Source organism: Bemisia tabaci, chromosome 5, assembly GCF_918797505.1.
Source record: "Bemisia tabaci chromosome 5, PGI_BMITA_v3".
Taxonomy (NCBI): Eukaryota; Metazoa; Arthropoda; class Insecta; order Hemiptera; family Aleyrodidae; genus Bemisia; species Bemisia tabaci.
In genome coordinates, this window is record NC_092797.1 from 27,379,679 (window position 1) to 27,401,652 (window position 21,974).

General features: G+C 37.7%; 1 pseudogene; it reads right to left on the minus strand.

Moving 5' to 3' along the window:
- Window positions 1-2,108: 2,108 nt before the first annotated feature.
- On the minus strand, window positions 2,109-12,478 carry LOC109037328 (juvenile hormone epoxide hydrolase-like; annotated as a pseudogene).
- Between the last annotated feature and the right edge of the window lie 9,496 nt (window positions 12,479-21,974).

Genomic DNA, 21,974 nt, shown 5'->3' on the forward strand with positions numbered 1-21,974 from the left:
AAGAACAGAGTAAAAAATAAATTAAAATCAACTTAAATATTAAATACAAGTGTCGTGTATTTTTTGTGCATTTTTAAATTTTTTTCATTTGAAGAAAAAAAGATTCAATTTCACAGACTTCCAACAATTTTTTAAAAGATCATCAAACTAATTATAAGCATCGTGTGAAATTGCACAAGATTTTATCGACGATGCGCTCATTTACTGAAAGCAAACAAAAAGAGAGAAGACAAAACATATAAATTGAACGTTATACAGAAGCACGGAACTATCTACACTTGGTATCATGAAGAAAGACGTAAGGGCGACAGTTCAGGACTGGTAACATAGGTTAGATATTGGAACGTTTACGAGATTGAAAGCGTCAGAAACGCCAAAAGGCATTAGACGTTCGACAACAACGGTCGCGGGAACGAGTAGTCACAAAAAATACACTCTAGATTTCATTGAACTCTGAAAGATATTTACGTGTTTTTTAACCTCCAGAAAATAGGTCCGACCTCCTAAATGTGTCACCCATTTATTTACCGTTTATACAGATGGACCTCTGTAAAAAGTCAAAAGGAAAGCTCCATTTACCCACGGTCATAAGCTCAGCGATTTTACACTGATATCCCTCAAATTCAGGCTGGAAAAAAATGACTTTTTGCTGTCAAGAAGGTTTTTTCTTGAATCAGATAGGCGTCACTTGAATTAATGATAAAGTCGCTCGACTCAGGCAGGTTTCTGTTTGATACAAGCGGAGTTCTGGATATAAGTAGTTTCTCCTTTTGGTTCAAGAGAAATTCATTATCATTCTAGACTGCGAATTCAAGTATATTTCTGTATAAATCAAGTTAATTTTTCTAAGCAGGGCTTCAGCAGAGAGTTATTTCAAATTTCGTCTCCATGGATTAAATCTAAAGCCAAATAAAGCCCTAAGGTAAGTAGGTTCTTTCTAAAAAGTTTTTTTTTTTTTATTTTTTATTTTTTTTTCTTTTGAATTTAACCTCGACGGGAAAAGGGCCCTCGGTATTGACATACTGATACCATGAAAAGATCGGTAGATACCATCGGCGCACTGGTTAGAGTTTATTCCTCCGGGTTCTAGTGGGCTACCGGGCGAAAACTTCCTATTTGCACACGGCTGTCATGCTGTATTGCATACTCACCATTGTGAAGGAACTTCTTGTGCGCCAAACAAGTACAACTTCCTCTGCTTGCGTGAAATGACATTTTTGTGCTCCGATTTTATTGTATCACACACTTTCCAAGCAAATTGCATATTGCTTTAGAAACTACGAGTAGAGGAACGATTAGCTCAGCTTGCGAACTTCCTGTCATTTTTATTTTTGAAATGAGAAACCATATTAGACGTCATATTTTGAATATTTCCGCACTTTATCTTATGTGTGCAATCATTAATTATTCAGATTATAATCTAAGATTGTTTCTGGGATAATAAGATTCGTTTGTTCCACGATAGGAATGTAAAATATAGGTCAAAAATCTTAAACGCATTGTAATACCAGTCGTGTACCAGTCACTTTTCATCGCTCTTTGTTCACATATTTCTCGAACCCTCATAAAAAGTATAAATGGACCATCACCGAAAAACGGTCAATATTTGTAACTATCAATTCGACAACGTTTTAAAATTAAGAAATCGCTATTTCTGATGTTCCGCGAGCAACATGGGTGCCATAAGTTCCTCCATGCAGATAAGTATTTTTATATAGATGAGCTAGAAGTAGTGACTCCATAAAGAATCAAAAATATTACAATGTCGATAAGATTGAAACTTTTTTTACCTCGCGAATATAAACTGATCATCTGAACAAGGTTTATCTTTACTCCCAATAAACTATAAATTCAAGGCGAAAATTAACTTTGTAAATTAAATTTTTTCCATGATTTTGGTAATTTCATCGCAAAAAATGTAAAGTTGTACAATCCTAGCAACATTTGAATATCGTTGGTTCTTTTTTGCAAAATGCAATTTAATTATGTTTCAGTGACGGTCAAGTTATCCTTTTCATCGGAGATTAAACATAAATCCCTGCACCAATTCAAAGTTCAATATTCAGAGCAACGATTAAGTCAACACTAATATTATACACTTTATTTAAAAAAAATTAACAAGAATTAAATTTTCATTTTTTTAAACTATCTGTTACGTTTTTGTTCGCCCGTGCGAAGAGTGGAATGGATGACCATATATCGTTCGCAACAACGTCTGGCAGCTCAAAAGTAGGATAGAGCCCTCCATCATTGATTTTCGAAATTTTGACGAGATTCTTAAATTTTTCCCTCAGACTGAAAGCGGGAGAGTAAAACAACTCATGGCGGAACCGGGCACAGGCTGTGGGCGCTTTTACTGGAGCTCTGAAAAAAGAAGAGAGTAAAATTGAACGTTAATTCTAGAAAGAAATTGTACGGCGGGGAATTATAATTTGGTTTCTCAATTTTATACTATATTTATGGGAGTAAATTTAACATTTTTCTCACAACATTTTCTACATCCCAATCTCACAGCCCCGAAATATGCCTGTAAAAGATGTATTACTGAATAGCACGGATCACGATTGCGGAGGTAACGAACAGGAGATCATTGGCGGATCCAGGAAATTGGCAACATTGTTTTTCTCCATTTAAACCTATGGAAATGCTTTGATTCTTGGAGGGGCCAGGTGCTCCGACAAGGTCCGATATTTAATATAGGTTTAAATTGAGGAAATCCGGCGTTGCCAAATTGCTGGCTCCGCTTCTGCCTGTCATAGCTTTACCTTATTTTTAAGAAAGCGTGATGAAAAACTCAGTAGCGTGGCGTGCATTCCGAAATATCGATTGATCTGCTATTTAAATCCATGGAAGAGGATCGATTATTAAGGTGTTCGCAACGAACACTTTGACAATCGATTCTTTACTACAGCTTCAAATGGAGAAATATCGATAGTCGATTTTTCACGCCCCGCCTTTGGAAAAACTCATCGTAAACCTCTGCGGTAGCGTCTCAAATGTCACAACCGATTCATGGTAAAGTACAAAACGTGAGTACATTAAGTCAGCGGGACATTTTCTTCATCCTGTGATATTTTGAAGTGATCTAACGGTCCGGTTGTTTAATCCAAAATTTTATTGATCGACCAGATCGTTTCAGATAAATCTCGTCGAAAAAAAAAAAAATAAATGCAAAGTATTAAACCACGTAAATTTTTAGCCGTCTAACCTTTGTTTAGGCGATGACATTCGAGGGGCTAGGAGGGCAACGTGCATAAAAGCAGTTTTTGAAAAAATTAAGATATTAATAATTCCAAGTAAAACTAGTTTTAATGCATATTCTGTCCCAAATGCTATGATCCCAAATTCCAATTTTTAAGCATCAAAAAGTCACTTTGAACTTTCTTTCCGCCATAAGGATCTATGTAATTTCGAAACTTCCAACACCTATTTCTTGAGATAGCAAAAACTGCACTTATGCGCCTTGTCCTCCAAGCTCCTTATTTGAATTCCTTCTCCGCCTGCATGAACCGAAACCTGGTCAAATGTCTACAACTCTATGAGCACCAGACGATTTTTTTTACTTCTTTTCAATCTGCGAGAACACCCACTCGGAAATAAAGATGGATCGTACCTCTACCGTGAACAATATTTTGAATATCATCTAAGAGTCACAAAAAAAATTTAATTCTGTTGAGGCCTATAGCATTTGAGCAATGTCATTTATGCAAAGTAGGAAGTTTGCTCTAGATATGAGTAACCTAGGACTAGACGTCAGACAGACGTCCTCAATGCGCGGGGGATGCCTTCTGGCGATGTGTCGCGAAGCCACCTCCAATAATGCAAATCCATCTTAAATTCTTAATTTGCATTTCACACTCGCTTCCAGATCCTTATCTAATTCGTGTCTTTTCTTTGAAAAAATATATCCTCACCCTCTAGGAAGTGAATTTTGCAAGTGTGACGGACAAACAGGGAAACACAGTAAATTTGACATGTTTGGTGTTTATCAAAATACATTGTGAACAGGATGACAAAAAGGCGGACGGAGTTTCAGACGAAGACTCGGCCAACTTTTTTAAAGTAAAATGGAAAATTGATTTGGTGGATAGGCACATCACAATCACGACTCATCAGATGGGCATCTCTTAGAGTAATTTAGAAACCTTACGCTTTTCTAGGAATGACCGATTATTGAATATACTCAAGGACCTTGTAATCCACCGGGCTTTCGGGGGGGGGGGGGGGGTAAAAATACACAGCTCCGCAATTGTCAGTTGGACTTATGCGGGCCTGCAATCGACATTCACTCGACGTGTAATCTAGCGGAGAAAACCGTTAGATTCTGATCAGTTTTTTGAAGAATCGAACGATCACTGAAGGCATGCCGGGTTCACCTCAGTTTTGGTATTTTCAATGATGATTTTCTCCGAAAACTGTCCAACTTGGAAAAAATAAGAATCTCATTTTATTGCGGAAAAACGGGTTTTAGGGTCACACGCATCTTTTATTTATTTCCATCCTGCATTGAAAATATATCGGTGAAATTCATTTCTGTCAAAAGTGTTCCATTCCGAGGTTCAAGAGCGTGTATATTACACCATTAATAGACCAAAAGGTTCTATTTTGTAGCTACGCGACTCTCTTTGAAAACTGAATAAAAAAATTCACGTGATTTTTTTTTCTACTTTTAGGATTTCCCCCTCCTTTTTTTGGAGTTGTTCGAAAGAAGTATTTCACTTGTAAGTCGACCCCCTCCTCTTTTGGGGTCTTCGTGATTATTTAAAAAACAATTATAGGGTGTTCCATTGTAGAAAAGAATAAAATTGAAAATAAAATCATTAGATCGGCTTACATTTCAAAATTGAGATCCTTGTACTTGGTAGAACAGTATTCACTGTGCAACCGTATTGAGGTCAAAATGGAATCCGTCGTCCAGTATATCATGACATTGTCCAGCAGAGCATCAAGGGATAATTTCTTTGTGAGGCCTCCGTCTGGTAAGTTAATATTGGTAGGATTCGTCAGAGTAGCGAATTTGCCAAGGATATACGCAGCCAAACCCGTTGGAGAGTCAAGCAAAGCAGCCCCTAAAATTTCAATTTCATAAACTTATACTAATAGTTACTTGGGTGTTGCAAAGCACACGTTTTATTAAGTTTCGTGAGTCATTGAGCTTTTCCCCCCTCAGTCAAATATTTGGGTTTATTCCATTTGTGCTGCTTTCTTTCAAATGCATAGACATATGTTTGGTCAATTCTTTGCGTTCCATAGAATGGAAGGGAATCCTCAATTCCAAATATGCCCCTCCAATTAATACTATATATTTCAACCACATGGTCATTATAATAATGCACCGGCACCCGTTTTCATTTTTACATAATATATTATTACTACGAATAGTGCTATTATTTTTAGCGTGAGAGACGTCTCTATTCTATATTAACGAACAGTATTCCCCTCTTTGTCAAACATTTTTCCTTGGTTGGCCTAAAATGCGTAGAGAAATCAATTTGAAACGAAAAAAATTCTACTTAGCAAACAACAAAAGTCTCTCATAGTAAATCAGTATTCTCATAAATATCAAGAAAACTTTCATTACCGATGGTGTCTGGTTTTGTCGCGTGTATATGCGCATAACCAGTTTCCGTCCACAACCAGGTGAAGAAGTCTCGCAGAGGATACAATCGATCATGATCTTCTTTCGGATCCTCGATTAATGGTGGATAGATGCTTCCGAGGAATATGCGTGCCTAGGTCCACACCAGGTTTCTTGGAGTCAGATCGAAGTCCGTACACATCGTAGCGTGCAGCCCTAGGACACTGAAAAAAATAAAAATAAAATAAATGCATTTAAAAACTGTACAAACAAGAAAAGCTGCACCAAGTTTCAGCCATATTGTATCTTGAAACTTGCATAATCTTATATCGTCACCTTCCTGCCAAAGTATCACAAGCGCCATGCGACGATTCAAAATTGCCGCCGACATTTTATTTTTTTACAGAGAAATTGATGGTTGAATCTGTTTAAAAAGTTCACTGAATTTCACCGGCAGCACAAAGAGAATTCCATGAACTTTTCGGACAAATTCAACCAAAAATTTCTCTGTTAAAAATAAAAGGGCGGCGAAAATTTTGACACGACGCGTAGCGCTTATGATACTTTGGCCGTAAGGCTTCGATATCCTAAGACATTGGAACTTAGTCATCTTTATTTTATCCAAAAAAATTTGACTCGAAGCAAACGTAGCAATAACAAAGGAATATAACTCCGTCTCAAAGTTGCAAAATTGACTCAAACAATAAATGTTCACTAAAATAGGACCGTGCGATCCCTGTCCAAACTACTTACTTATTTTTGCGTGTCAAAGAAAAGTCACAGTAACTACGAGTTGGCAATTCCCAACAATTTTTTATTAAAAATACAATTCGTCAGTAGAAATTTTGCAACGTCAAAACGTAATTAGTTTTTTCATCTGGTAATAAAGGACGCCTTACTGCAATAATAGCAATCATGATTGACGTTTTTCTCTTAGTATTGATAATATCCTCTTCTATAATATGAGGCATGAGAACCATGCATAAATATCTGCATAGGCAATACATTATTTTAACAATATACATTCTTTTCTGTGTTCATAAACTTACTTTTCGGGATAAGAAATGGACATATCTCGACCTATCTTGAATCCCCAGTTCCCGCCATGAACATAGAATTTTTCATGGCCCAACTTCTTCATCAGTTTCTTGAAAATGACGCCCATCTGAGCAGTCGACAAACCTGAGATAACGGCTGCCTCAGAATATCCAAATCCGGGCAGAGACGGGGCGACAACTTCAAATATGAAATCAAAATCTTTTCTCGGAGTGACTAGCTGCGGAATAAGTTCGTAGAACTCTCTGATTGATCCAGGCCAACTGTGCAGCAGTAGAATTGGGATGACTTTAAGCGATTCTTGTGAGGTTACGGCAGGTTTAACGTGCGAGGGTGATTTCACGATAATAGGAATAGTCGTGTCGCCGTGGGTTATGAACGACATAGGGCAAAACGATTGAAAACCAAATTAATTAATCAATAGGAATGATGTCCCTGAACCTATCCATGCTAAAAAATATGATGAATTATTATTATATTTAATAATATGATACTTTAAAGGCCGAAAATGTCCGGTCGGTTACGCGTCGCCAACCCCGATTTTGAAGCAAAAGAGCAATTTGCGGTAACATATCAGTACTGATCATGAACTCTTTGGCAATATTTGCTGAATAGAGACTCTAGTGTTCAAGAAAATTGCCAGTTTGAACTGAAATGTTTATTATTGAGCGAGAAAAGTCATAAGAAAGAGGTGTTGCCACATTTGGCAACAAATTTTTGCAGTTGTATTAAGTGCAGTGTTTATCTCGCCAGATGGAGTCAGGAGTTTCAAAACTGCCATCAAATTGTTCGCTGAAGTCTTCTTGACAAAACCATTACTAATAAGTCAGTTTTTTTTATAATGAAAACTTAAATTATTATGAAAACCAGTGATTTTTACGTGTGTAGCACTAATTCCTCACTACGCAAAAACCTCAATTTAATAGTATTAAACTAAAACGAAGTCTCCAAAGTTTAGAAAACTTTTAAGGCAGCATTAATTCCACCTCATAACTCAAGAATTGCCAAGTTTCATCTTTTGTATCAGCTTTAATCTCACATTTTTGAGTGTCGGTTACGCTGTGTCTGTTACGTAACCGACACAATTTGGCAGGGCCGCCATGTTTGCGTGGACTCCAGCAGTCCCGCGGAAAGCGCTGATACCTGATTCAATGGCTTGTTTATCAATCACTTTAACTGTGCACTGAATCAAAATAGAGCGTGCCAAAGCTGGAAAAAGGAAGTTTAATACCTTTAGAATGAGGTAATGAAATCCTGTTAAAATTGGTGCACTTTTATTTCTCAGGTATTTCACATTTTAACTATTCCTGTTATCGTGAAATCACCCGCATGAAGTGGATGTCTAAACCTTAAATTAAAAAAAAGAAAAAAAAAGAAGAAAAAAAAATAATACCAACGTAATTACTTGTCTAAAATTTTAATACAAGAAACGCATTTTGTGATTTGGTATCTATTTTATTTTAAAAAAAGTCGTTGAATATCATAAAGAAGTGATGAATGGTACTTATGGTACTTGCCTCCATGTAATATCAAACTACAGATAATGCCGTTTCAAACTTTAGGACGAATGTTTTCTGGACATTAAAATTAAGAATAGGTACTTAGAGGAGATTACGAGGTTTGTGCACTGAAACAATCTCCGGGCTCTATTGAGTATAGACACACGATTCGTTCTAGGTGCAGAGGCCAAAAGTTCCGGCCTCAGTGGCCAAAAGTCAAACCCAGAGCAGCCGGAGTAACGACTTCTGAAGTTGAAACTTTCGGCCTCTATAGACCCGGAACAGATGGCACGTCCACAGCCCGTAACTTCGGCGCGTTTAGAACTTGAGTTTTTATTCAGTGAGTCATTCGGTTTTTTGACTATTCGCTGGATCCTTTAGGTGATTGTTATAAAATTCTGCACGTTAGACAACTCAGTGCAATAACAATTATTTTCTGGGATTTCCTTACCCGATCATAATCTATAGGTTCATGCGTATTTAAAATGTATAAAATACCTCATAATAATTATTTCAGCCGAGAAGGGATTTAAGCATTGTGAGCAATGAACTTTTCGTGCTTTCTCGGGAAAGCAACCTCAGCAATTTAACCTTCACTTTCATGCGTTCTGTGAAGCGATGTCTCTGGTATTAATAACACCGTCTTTTTCTCGGTGAACTTACAACCACTTTAGTCTGATTTATGCATGATCAAAAAGTCATCAAAAATCTTGTTTGAATAAAATAAAGTCAATAACAAAATCCGAGTACCCCATTTTCTTCGAAAAAGTAAAAATGAAGCATAATATTCAATGAAACTGATGAAATAAAAAGTTAATCAAATACTAAGTGAACACACCTGAGACTATTGCTTTAAAATGAGGAAAACTGTTCAAAAATTTGACGCGAGCGTTCCAGTCGTATTTATTCAGCTAGTAAGATCTAATTTCTTTGAGGTGATCTAAGTTAAATCCATACTCAAAATTGACTCCTTTCAGAGGTGCATGAGGAAATTTCGTCTCTTTTAGTCGTTTCTTCAGATGCTCCAAAACCTGATAGTTGAAAACAAATAAATAGTAAAACTTTCTCCTGTTCTAGTTCACATAGCTCACATACAAAAAATTAAACTCAATTTTCACTAAAAACTGTAAAAAAATCATCAAGTGGCACGGGACGCAGCCTTAACCCCCCCCCCCCCCTTCTCTCCGGCTTTTAGTTGTATTTGTGATACAGATCTTTCTGGAGAATCTAAATGATTTCATTTCCTATTCAATCAAAGATTTGAATAAAGAGGTAGGGCTCTCCTGAGAATCCTCATAATATCCAATACTTGAAAATAAGTGATTATTAAATAATAATTAACGTAAGATGCGATTACTATTGGACATACTTATGCTAATAGGAACTATGTGCATAGTATTTGTGTGCAAGTTAGTTTCTTTTAGCATAAATAGATCCAATTTCAGAGCCTCTTTATCCTGGTAAAAAATGGCAGTAGAATCTGTGTTCCAAAATACAATAGACCTACAGCCGGCTGTAAGATTTTCAATAGCTTCTATAGCCGGCTACACAATGTCTTACAGCCTTTTATAGCCGATGGAGATTAAGCAACAGCCAGGAGATAAAGTGTATGCTAAACGTTACTAATTACGGATGCCAGGACTTAGTGAGTTTTTGGACTACTGCTCTCTTTTTGGGCCATGGTTTCTTGATTTATTTTGCGAGGAAAGCTCCTTACTTTTGATGGATGCCTGCCATCCGCAATATATTAGAGCGCCTTTAGTTTGTTTTGATACTGTGCAATATCTCTGGTGTGAAATAGTTGCTTCAAGCGCAGTGGCACGCTGCGGCGCGGCAGGCGGGCAGCCAGCGCGAAACGCACATTGGCGCCTACAAACCTAACAGGGATACTTCACGCGTTGCGCAATGCGTGGAGTATCCCTGTAAGGTTTGTAGGCGCCAGTGCGTCGCCGCTCCGCTTTATGTTAGGCTCTAATATTTAATCTGGCGGAGTCAGCGTCATTCAACTCATGATTTTGAAATGTTTGCACATCCTGTGGGTTATTCTCATTTTAATTGATGAGAAAAAAAATATGTATTAAAGGAAAATATAATGTGTGTTTTGTAAATATTAAGGTAGTTCCGTATCAAACTTGATGATTTCCAAAGCACACGAATTTCTACACAATTTCTTATAGCCTTTTATAATCGATGGCGAAAAAGCAACAGCTAGGCGATAAAGTGTAAAGCCCGGCGATAGGAACTATAGCCTGGCTCCATAATTTTTCATCGCTTTGTATACCCCGGCCGTATGATTTTCTCCGCATTCTACAGCCAGCTATATGATTTTCCGTAACCTTCCTTAGCCGACTATAAGAATTCCTATGGTATTTTGAAACGCAGCTCTTATCGCCAATTTTTACCAGGGTAAATTTATTGTCTTCATTTTGAAAGTTCAGCGGATCATTATCAATGATCCAAGCAAAATAAATTGCAAATAATTTGGTCGAGGTTGGGACAGCTCAACCGGTTCTCAACCATATAAACATTCTATGTCATCAGAATCTTTCGGCTATGTTTTTCGCAATTTTTGTACTTATTCAAAAATAAAATCCTCTCATTTTCTAACTTATCCCTGATTTCCTTTTTCATACAATAAACTCTGAAATAATGAAAAGTACCGCTTTGGCATCCTCCCAAATAAACTCTCTCTTTCTGTTTTGTCCTCCGCCATTTTCATTTTCTTCTTTTCCCCCTCATCCTATTTCTGCTCTTTTCTTTTCTCTCATTTTCTTTCTCTCCTCTCATATTAGCGCCCTTTGTTGTGATGAGGCCTAGCGCAGCCGCTCCTCATACGCCACCCTTAATCCGGCTTCGGGTGTGGCAAATTATTCCCACTCGATTTGAAATCAGACATCACGCGAAAATATTTTCGGAGAAGTTTAAGCTTGCAATAAAATGACATCCAATAGATTCTCCGAAAAGATTAGGAATTAAAACTTTTTCTACTGCACTGCGAAATTTTAAAATATGCATGGTGATGGCATTTGCTCTGAAAGGTGTTAAAAGATTTTTGAACTTTAAGAGCTCTATTGTACTCTTGGCGTTTCTGTCTAGTGCGTCTTCTACAACATAGGCACGGTTCATATTATTTTACCTCTTCATTTACGAGTCGCTGCCACGGGCTTGTCACCATAGCCTACCAGAGGATTTCTACTCTCTTCTCTTTCTTTCTCACCGTAAGTTATGAACTTGACTAAATTTCAGTGGAGGAAAACGAGATTGTTTCGACAAAGCTATAGTTTTGCCGAACCTTTACAATGAATAAGGATGCCAAAAACGCAGTTTGGAGTGATCGACAAAGCGTTCGTTGTCTTTTTTTGAAGAGTCCAACAAAAATAAATCTTACGTATATAAAACCGCTTTCACAGCGCTCTTTGGCGCTCTGCGACACCTGGCCGCCAAAGTCCACTATCCTCCCAAAGCCCACCAGGAAGTTCGCACTCCCTTATTTCCTCCAAAACCCCCTTCGTCTCCTCCCAGGAGGAACCCAATCAAGCTTCATCTTCGGCAGCCTTTCTTCCGTCATCCTGTTGACATGACCATACCAGAAAAGCTGTTTGGTTATGACGTTGGATACGACGCCATAAATAAATCCTTCAAGTATTAAAAATAATGGTCCTCTATGCTCATTTTGAATAAAATTGAACAAATAGTTTTTGAGATTCTAACATGCACACATTTTCCGGGACGCCGAAAAAACGGACAGACATTTTTAAAATATGTATTTGTTTTTTCAAGGTGCCCTTAAACGCCTAGAAATTATGCAATTTCAATTTTTTTTTTTTTTTTTTTTTTTTTTTTTTTTTTTTTTTAACAAGACTTCCTTTGCCCTTTAAGCTCTAAATGGTCTATATTCTTGTGAGGAAATTTTTTAACAGCTTTTCCGTATATTATAAAGAAACGCAGTATTTCTTTCCGTTGTTTGCGGGCGCCAACGGCAAATTTTTTCGAATTTTTTTTATTTCAAAAGCCTCGAATGAAACTTGATATTGCAGTTCGAGAAAAACTGTCCAATGATACTTTTTTTCAACCATGAGAATTTTCGGAGGCAGTATTCTTCCAAGTCGGGGGTTTCGACATTCAAAATTAAAAATTTTAAGTTTATACTCACCGATGGTGAGGTGGTGATTTTGAATGGACGGATCTCATCCTCTTTCACCGATTCCGGTTTGGGAGCCCCCCAGTACACATCCTCCGGAAGAGGACCGACAACAACTTCCGAAGAGAAGATTCTCAGTGCTTCAGGGTAAATCAAATAAACACCGACAGCAAGGACTATACCATATAGTGCCTTCGGGAACATCCTAAAGATTGGGCCAAAAAACATAATTATTCTAAAAAGCATGAGGCGCACTTTGATGGAAAAGATCATAGCCCGAGGAAGGGGAATAGATTGTTCTGCAGGTTTGCTTTACGGATGCGTTAAGGGAGGGCGGGAAGAGGTCGAGGGCCGCGTTTTTTACTGTTTTTAGAGAATATTTTGTTTTAATCATTTTCTTTCCCATTGTAATTTATTTTACTTTATTATTTAATGAGGGTGTTTCTCAAAGTTTACTTTTTATTTCATCACCTTCCTTTTCTCTGTGAGCTGTACAGTCAAAAAAAAAAAAACGCCACAAGACTGTCCCAAAATAACTGTCCATCGTCCTAGTATACTAGAAGATCATGATGAATATCGATATGCGATTTAAAAGAAGCTCTTGAATAACTCGTTAGCTTTAGAAAAAGTCCGGGATGAGCTCAATTGATTAAGAATTGACGAATATGCAGCAATGTGTCGAAAATAACCCAAAATGCCCACCAAAAATGTTTAACTTTTTCTTCTCTTCTTCGTATTGTTCTTCTTCTACTTCTTTTCTTCTCCTCCTCCTCTTCATTTTTCTTCTTCTTCTTCCGGTCTTCAATCGCCCACTTTTCTGGACGGTCTAGCATTCACACGACATTTCCGACCGGCATCATGTGGAACTAAGATAATCATATCATCTCCAAAAGCTTCTCCCATCATCTCATCAGCAGCTTGAGGAAAGTTAACCCTCTACGAAAACAGTATTGAGTAGCACATCGCTAAGCAGCGCACTGCTCTTTCCTTAATTCCGCGGGAGGATATATTTGCCGCGCTAAGGAAAAACGCCGCATATATGAACATTGCAAAATTTCCTTCGATAAAACGTCTATTTTTAAGGAAAGAAATGAATATATTTCCTTGAGTTTTTTAGGACCTATAGCTGAAATTGCGAAAATTTTTATCCGAAAAATTGTAAGAGCAATATTCATAAGTTTGATAGGAAATTCATGTTTCATCAAATGAAGTTTGACAACGCCTGAAGGTTCATATGGCGTTTTTCCTCAGCACGGCAGACATGTGGTGTCAATCGCAAAAATGTCGCTTGAATCTGACTGTCCTCATTCCTCACAGCACTAACCTGCCGCGGGTGATTGAGAAGGAAGGTATTAAAAATTACCTCGTCGTCATATCATCTTCTATTCCTTTTTTTTTGTTCTCACTTGAAGAGCAAAATATATCGTTATTTGGGTTTAAAAATTAAATCCTAAAAAGTTCCAGAATTACAAGGTTTCTTCGCTGCTCAAATTTGTAGAACACTTCCTATCTGCAGAACACCAATTGGACTACATTTTGCAATTTGGACCTATAAATTCTGGCTCATCTGAAAAAACACTTATGTGCATAGAGAAACTAATGGCACATACGTTGTTTTTAAACCGGGCCGGAATTTATAGGTCCAAACTGCATAATGCAGTCCAATTACGCCTTTTAACACAGGGATGTCATTACTGATTTTTGAACCGTAGACAAAATTGATTTCCCCTCCATTTTCAAACTCTCCGTGTACCGAGGTAAATCAGTACCTCGGAGGGAAATGATAGCCATTTGATTGCATGGAGGAAAGGCCACGTTACTAAAATAAATAGAATTCAGGTACAGGAAAAAACGTGGAGAGAGGTGAAGAAAGCACATGGAGGGATAATGTAAACACTTGGCAAGTAGTGTGTATTCTATATGAATATTGAACTTCCATTTATGCTGACCTTGAAAATTGAGGGTTCAAGGATTGAGTTCTAAGTCGTGGGCTGCGGCTGCCGTCCCGGTCCACGGCAGACACGCAGTAAGTCCATTCTAGATTTGTCTGATTTTTTACGAACAAAATATTATCCCATAAGGAAATCAACGACCAATAATCTCTCATATTCTCAGAAAGATCACAGCAAATTGTTGGGAACTCAAACTGAAAAACAATGAAGCATGGTGGCGATCAGGTTTGCAATAGAGCATTTCGTCTGAATGCAAAATTTAGGATGAACTTACGGCATTTCTTCCACGGGTGGTAGTAGATGTTCCAAGATTTAAAAGGTCTCTGCGCCAACATCAATTATCAAAGCAGCTAATTCCCGCATGCCAAAGAAAGGGAAAAGAAACTTTGAATTGGAAGGAAGAAGCTGGTTTTTACAGGCAATGAGAGGGCCTCCAGGAGGAAAAATTGGAGACTCTTTAGAATTACCGCTATACACAGCCTCGGAATAATGCAGCTTTCCTCACTCAATGAGGAGGAAGTTAAGCGGATCGGAATATAATTGTGTGTGCTATTCATTAACCGCGCAATTTCTCGTTTCCTTATCAGTTTTTTGTATATATTTGTTTATTTGTTTATTTAATTTTTTTTAAAACGAGGCTTGGCGTAGTCCAAGGAGCAGGAAAAGAGGCAGAATATCTAGTTAAATTTTGTTTAGTTTTAAGTATTTTAAATGTGAATACATTTTTATCAAATAAATTTACTTACAACTGATTTCTATTTTCTACGAAACAGTTGGGCGGCGAAATATTTACTTTTTCCTTTTTTTCAGATTATCTCTCTGATCCCTTGTTTTTTTAATGAATTATGTACTTCACACCCGAAAAAATATAAATAGTAACTAGCGCGTTATTTACCGTACTTCACATACATATTACATGCGCAGGAGTATAAGTATTATGATCACAAACAAAACTAATACGAAGAAAATTGATCTCCCGATAAAGTGACCGAAAAAACTTTCAATCGAAAAAAATGTAAACTATTTATTCAAAATATAAAAAAGCGAGCCCTTCTGGCACGCTTAAAAAATAACAAAAGGGGGACATTAAATCAGAAAATGAGGAAAACTTAGCTATCAAATAAGATCTACCTTACAACACACGCATTCAAATTGTAAATCAGATCACATACCAATCGAGAAAGACAAACTAAATTCAGTAAATAGATCTAGTGCTAAAGATCTCTTGTAAAAATTCACTGCTGTTTCAAAACTTTCGCTCATATTTTAGTTCTCTAAATTATGTGTTCTATTCTCAAAAGGTTATGCAAAAAAAGACCTAACTAATCCTTGAACAAAATTCACCGAAGAGGATGAAAAAATGACTGAATGAAGGTTTCCCGCAAATAAAATACTTCAGATCCTCTTGCTCGCACACTGTCAATCTTAATCGATCGTACGTTTAAAACATGATTCAAACAAGCACCTATCTGTGCAACTATGCATACAAAATTTTAAGTCTCATCTCTATGTCTCATGTTCTTCAGAGAGTCTTACAATTTGTAATAAGAATATTTATAAGATGAGCATTGACTAAGTATATATATGAAGGAAATGTGAAACTGACGAGACACATCTAAAATTTTTTGAAACCTTCAATTCAATTTCTATATTTTTCACATCCTAGTTTTCACTTATAATAGAGGAAAAATTTACGAAACAAATAATGGGAACAGCTTTTTTGAAGAAAGAATACTCACGTGGCCGATGCCAATTAAATTGTAAACCAAACCCAATCAATGGTTAACGCACGGTATTTGAAAGTGAAGGTTTACCCATGGGCACTGTTCTGAATTCGATGGCAGTTTGTCGATTGGAGGTGTGCAAAATCATCAGTCGGATTTTTGAGGGGGTCCTAATTTTCTTTTCTTTTTTGTTTTTCGGTGGTTTTAGGAAAACCGGTTTGCTTGAGCGGAGGGATTCCGAACGAGCGGCGAAAGAGGCCTTTGAAACTCTCTGTGGCATAGCGTCACGAATTCGTAACGACGCGACGCGCTCTGTTATCTTTTAAAAATCGAGTTTCGCGCGCATTTTCCCCGCGAAACTTCCACCGGGCTCTTCAGTAAACAGTAAAAGAAAAAAACACCACAGGAAAATGATTGCGGTAAAAATCACCGAGATGCCTTTTCGAGAGATAAACTCGGCAATAAATAACTTGGCGGAATAGCAAAGAGCGTTAAAGAGTGGAAGGCTATTCGAGGTTAGGTTCGAACCTAACATGCAACTATTTTAACTCTGCGGTGGGCCGGGTTGTATACCCTCGATTTTGTGGGCGATATCTGACACTTGCCCACGGTTCTCGCGATGGGGCACAGGTGCAATCAGTGTTTTTCCCAAGCGTGACGTCTATTGCAGTTAACGATTTCGACGCTCTTCACTGAGAAAAAACTATGGCTTATAAACCTATTAGAGGTAAATATGGAACACCACTAATAGTAGTACCTCTACATATAATAATAGCACATATACCTTAGTTATGGTACCTGTACCTCAATTAGGTACAGAGACCTTAGTATGGTTCACAGACCGAGAATCATTAGTTTATTTACGACTATTATAGGTGTTCCATATTTACCTCTAATAGGTTTATAAACCATAGTTTTTTCTCAGTGTTGTCGCACAGATTAGATTAGCAAACTGAGATGCTTTTCGAAAAACGAATTCAACCTTTGAATAATTGCGTTAAGCGTAAAACAATGGTGGGAAATACGAAGTTGGATTTGGACACGACATGCAGCTATTTTAACTTCGCGATGGAACACTTTGTATACACTGAGAAAAAACTATGGCTTATAAACCTATTAGAGGTAAATATGGAACACCACTAATAGTAGTACCTCTACATATAATAATAGCACATATACCTTAGTTATGGTACGGGGTACCTTAATTAGGTACAGAGACCTTAGTATGGTTCACAGACCGAGAATCATTAGTTTATTTACGACTATTATAGGTGTTCCATATTTACCTCTAATAGGTTTATAAACCATAGTTTTTTCTCAGTGTACGCTAGAGGAAAATGCTGATCGTATCTGTACCCTTTCTCTAGAGCCGTTTATTGCGAGCGATGTAGGCCGTGGGCAGATCTTAGATTTCGCCCGCAAAATCTAGCGTATGCAACCCGGCCCACCACTGGGCTCAAATGCAGGTGGTTCAAATAGTTGCATGTTGGGTTTGAACCCAACTTCGTTCATTCTTTCATTGCTCATTGCGTTATATTCAGCTGAATGAATGTTCGGTTATCTACGATGCTAAAAAAGGCTCAGATTTTATCGAAATGTTAACTATAAGCATTCGTAGTTTATTCTTCTGAGCTGTAAACCCATAGAAATGCACGTGACGTACAGCAAATTACTCTACTTCGAATTTTTCGACTCAAAAAAATCTTAAATCCCGCTGACCTCTCAGTGTTGCCGAATATAACAGGACTTGTCTAGTACTTCCATGTCTATATCCTTGCATTTGCGCGCTCAACTGACAACACTAAATTGTACAAATATTAATTTTTCGGGTTGTGATTAAAAATAAGAAAGGGTCTCTGAGTGCACAAATTCTTGCTGAGTGATACCATTGGGAGATATTTCGTCCAAAAATATTGCGTGACCCAAGTAGCATTTTTCAACGGAAAAATCGCGATTTTATCGCCGATAAAGTCGCGATTATCCTCGATTTTATCGGCGATAAAATCGCTAGGATCATCAACATTTGAGCGATTATCCTCGATCTTTTCGCGATTTTATTGCGATTTTATCGGCCCGAAAAAATTGCGATTTTATCGCGATAAGATCGAGGATGATCGCTCAGATGATGATGATCCTAGCGATTTATAAAATCGCCAAAAAAAGGGGGTTAAAGTTGTCAGCCGATTGCCGTTAGGTTCAGCCGTCAGGTCCTTTGACGAAGACGAGCGTAAAATCCCCGGAGCCTCCGCGGGGATTCGAACCCCAATCGCTACGGTGGAAGGCCAGCACATTGTCACTATGCTATGACTACTATATGACTTGCGTGTGCGAATTGAAGCCTCTTATACATGGATCGGCGCTTCGCAACCTCACAACTTATGTCTTTGCGTTGACTGACACCGATTTTTCATTGGATTTATTTATTTTTTTTTTTTTTTTTTTTTTTTTTTTTTTTTTTTTTAATTTTCCCTCCTCTGTATTTTATTTCATACCTTGAAATACGGTTGGTAAAATAAGGTTCTATTGGTAATCTCATCATTCTGTCTCTGTAAAATTACCAATAATAGTGAGATGGCAAAGTTACCGATGGACCTTGGGAAAAACGCCAATAGTTTTTATCGACTGTGGTAGAATTACCGAGATAAAATGGTAAAGTTACCGGGGATTGATTACCGATAAAAGTGGCATTCTTACCTGAAAAAATCAGTAAAAATACCGGTTTTCAGGTAAGCTTACCAGTCTGTCTTTGTAACATTATACTAATAATTGATAAAAAAAAATGAGATGGTTAAGTTACCAACGGATCTCGGTAAAAACGGCGGCGGCGGCGGAATAGAAACATCTTTCATATGCGTCATTCATGCGTTAATGAAAAATTGCAATTTATTGCAATTTTATCTCTATAAAATCGCGTTCGATAATATCGCGATTTTGTTGCAATTTATCGCGATTTTTCTCCCGATAATATTGCAATAAATCGCGACGTCGATAAAATCGCGATACATTCTCCAATTAAATCGCAATTTATCGCGATCACTGCTACTTGGGGACTGCTGTGGTCAAAAATATAGCAGGATATGCGAGAATTATAAACAACGCGATTCAGCTGACCTGTGCGTAATTTATTCCATTCGCGGGCGCGTCTACCAGCTTCAAACTCCAACATCCTTAGAGCTGATTGTGAGGATAATGAAATTGTTGGAGTAGCCGGCGAAAGGCGTCTGCAAAAGATGAAGTACATACATCACGCGCAGGTAATGTAAGTCGAATTGCTTTGTTTAGAAACATGTCTTGTATGGTTCTCCGAAATTAATTTATTAGCGTGAATTAGTTTCATTTCATAACCGAATCGATCCAGCCGAGGTGATCTTTAACTCTATAAAAGAGGATTTTAAATGTCAAGGAGACAAGTGAACTGCAACATGAGTACGATGCATCGTTTCTCTTCCGCAGAGAGATGATATAGGAAGTTAGTCTTCGCCGAATTCTCTCCGATTATATTTTAAAGGCTCGTCTCAAAACAGCAGTATACAATCTTGCTTCCCCTGCAGTAACATGTTAAAACATCTGTTTCAATATGATATTGAATACTACGCAAGAGATTATTTAAAACTTCAAAATGAATTCGACGAGATTTGGAGAGAAGTATCATTGAATTACCACTGTTTTTGCCGAATCGGTTAAGTTGAAATTCCATAAAATTTTCCATTCTAATTTTGAAGTAGTTTTTCAATGTAGTTCACAGGTATCGTCACGCAGGCGTTTCCAGACGGTGCATGCAATTCCGCAAAACAAATTTATGGTAGTGTAAAAATATCCACTGCCGAGTAGAATAAATGAAAGTTTGTAAAATCCAACCCTCCTCCAATGTCCTGCCAGTATTGCTCCTGAAAGTAATACCTCGACAAAAAATCCTCGATAATAATGATTTCGTCGCAGTAAAGCTAAAAAGCTTGTTTGTAAAGAACAGCAAAAATTGGATTGGAGCACTAGCCTAATAACCCACAGGCGCGCAACCCACCGGCGCACGATGGATCGAGCCAATGACAGAGGTCGGACATAAAATGTTTGACTAAAACTGCAAATTTTGATGTTTATACTGCCAAATTTCAAATAATAACCCCCTCTAGAAGAAGTTTTCACGAGGTAGCCAATGAAACCACTTTTAGAACCTCAAAATTTTGTATAAACGGAGATATAAGCCTTTAAAGTTTCCAAATTGTGTCTGATCTCTCCGATTGACTCGATCCACTGTGCGGCGCGCAACTCACCGGCGCGTAATATTTTCGCTTTGAATGTAGTGGACCATGTCCAACAAAGACGCATCAGGTCACATTTTAGGAAAAAATAAGTTGGGAGTGGTTTTAAACTCAACAAGTCGTAAAATTTACTCATGCCAAAATTCAAAGTTAAGATGAAATATATTTTGAAAGTGAAAGTATAGTCATTAAATTTTGTCCTTAACACTGAAGATTAAAACTTTAAACCACGCGGCGTTTTCTCGGTTCAAACTTGATGCGTTTATGTTAGGCCCGCGGCTGTTTTGCGCAAAAGTTACTGATGCATCTGAACGCACTAAAATTGCTGATTGTTTTAAGGCACACCCAGCCGAGGAAAGTGTCCTGGAGGTTCTCTGTAGACAGCTGTCTCCAGGGTTAACCCATACATTAACCCCTACAATAGGTTAACCCACAACAAATGTAGGTACCGGTACTCGTACTATCAAAAATAGACTTTCCGCTCGGCCCAATCGTTCAAATTCACGTGATTTTAAATGCGAACTTCTTCAATTAATTGCCACCCTGTTTTGTCATCAACTTTGATCGGTTTTTTGAGCTTTCATTGAAATTGTATGAGCGTGTTGGTCAGTTTGTAATCTGAACTTTAAAGAATTTCAAAATTATGGCGTAATTAAATGGGTAAATTTTCGAGTTATTAAAAATGAAAAATGAGTCACTGAAACTTTTATTTTTTATTCAATATTCTAAAAGTACCGAATGAGTATATTACGTGGTGATTTATTGCGTATTTTTGGAGCCAAAATCTCGAAAAAGCCTGCTCTTAATAAGTCCAAAGACTCAAATGAATTTCAATCGCGTCGGAATGGTTAAAAAATGATGGAAGTGACGTACCTACTAGGGCAGTCAAATTGCAAGCTCCTCTTATTTTTCACATATATTAATGTGAAATTTTTACTTTTTATAACATGAAGGAATTTCGATCCTTTGCTTCTCAAGGTATACGTGGTTTCGACTTTCCTTTTATTTTCATATACGAGGAGTAGAAAGAAATTTGACGGAAGTTATAGAAACCCACGTACACTTCTGATTGGTACCGGATGACATCATACGGTTTGGCGCGAAACCGGGGGGTTCTTTATTTGCGAAAAATTCTCCCTTTTCGAACTGCGTATTTCTTGGATTTTTAGTTACTTTTTCGCGCTTTTTTAATGTGTGCATAGTGTTCTACGCGTCGTTTACCATCAGAAAATGTATTCGTGAGCAAAAATTTGTTCATGGTTTAGTGACCCATTCTCCAATGTTTTGCTCATGGACTTGTTTTCGCGCGCTTCAAATCCGGTTATCAATCACAAAGTGGGCGATCCAGCTCTGGTGATCATCTATGTGGCGACCTCATAATGTATTGCATGAGTCAAATTGCCACGAGTGGATTCGGTTAAGTTTATGACATATTGCAAACCGCCGTTACAACGTTACAACAAGACGAAATTCCCTCCGGGTGACGGTGCGGTGCGCCTACAACATTTGGTTTTCATTCTGGCAGCTGTGACGACCACATCCAAAATTTTCGACTCACCTCTCGAGGCGGGTCGAAAAATAGATGGATGCAAACGTTAGCTAAAATTCATCAAACAACTGAGTTCAGTTCCTAACCTTAGTTTCAGTTGCATCCTTGTGAATCCACCAGTTGTGTCTTCTTTGGGTTGCATCCTTGCTGGGGCGGATCCAGCAATTTGGCAACACCGGATTCCCTCCGTTTAAACCTATGTTATTAAATAATCGA